General features: G+C 38.7%; 1 protein-coding gene across 1 annotated transcript in view; it reads right to left on the bottom strand.

The window, feature by feature from the left end:
• Positions 1 to 1074, bottom strand: part of MYO18B (myosin XVIIIB) — a 377810-nt gene that overhangs the window by 262093 nt on the left and 114643 nt on the right. The window lies entirely within an intron of this gene.

Raw genomic sequence — 1074 nt, 5'->3', positions numbered from 1 at the left:
AGCAGCTGGTGAGCTTGAACCACCAACCTTGCAGTTCAAATGACTTTGCAGTCTGACGCATTAGCCCACAGCGCCACACCAGGACTCTGTAACTATCCATAGGTATGGATTAATTGCTGCCATTATGTATGTACAGGGTCGCTATGGGTCGGACCCGACTCGACGGCACTTAACAACAACAACAACATGTTTGTTTTATTGTGATGCTGCTGGTTTCTTTGTTATGTGTGTCTTCCTGTGCTGAGTTCATGGGGTTTGTGTTCTTTCTTGTCGGTTTCCTCATACTTTTAATGTTGATATTAATTTGGATATTCACTTTCTTGGTATATTGTTAAATGTTCATTTTCTTTATAGTTACCTTATATTCCATTAACTTTCCCCTCCATTTAGTGCAGTCTATTTTATCCTGTAATCTACCTGACCTTCTCACCATACATGTTTACCTTCTTTCACATTGTAATTGTTTTTATCATAGACTGACCTCACAGATCCTCTGAATTTGTTCTTTTAGTTTTGTTCTGTTCTCAGTTCTTCCATTTGTCAATTGAGTTCCAGGAGGTGCTGCCACATATGTCAATCTTTGGTTGTTGTCTGTTCTTGTTGGTTCTCAGTCCACAGAACTCCCTTTAGGATGTTTTGTAGTGCAGGGTTGGTTTTGGCAAAATCCCTTAGCTTCCATTTATCCTGGAATGTTTTGATTACACCTTCATATTTGAGTGATAGCTTTGCTTGATAAAGGACTCTTGGTTGGCAATTTTTTTTCTTTCATGGTTTTGTATATGTCTCCCCATTGCCTTCTTGCCTGCATACTTTCTGCTGAGAGATTCAAGCTTAATCTGACTTTGCTTACCTTTGTATGTAACACTTCTCTTTTCCCTAGCTGCTTTCAGGATTGTCTTCTTATCTTTGATTTTGGAGAGCTTGATAATGATATGTCTTGGTGATTTTCTTTTGGGATCTATCCTTATTGGGGTTTATTGAGCTTCTTGAATGCTTATCTTTTTGCTTTTCAGGATGTTAGGAGAATATTCTTCCAGCAACTCTTCAACTATCTCCTCTGTGGACTTGTGTGAT

The sequence above is a fragment of the Chrysochloris asiatica genome, unplaced genomic scaffold (genome assembly GCF_000296735.1).
Source record: "Chrysochloris asiatica unplaced genomic scaffold, ChrAsi1.0 scaffold00128, whole genome shotgun sequence".
Classification (NCBI taxonomy): Eukaryota; Metazoa; Chordata; class Mammalia; order Afrosoricida; family Chrysochloridae; genus Chrysochloris; species Chrysochloris asiatica.
This window is presented reverse-complemented; position numbering and strand designations above follow the sequence as displayed.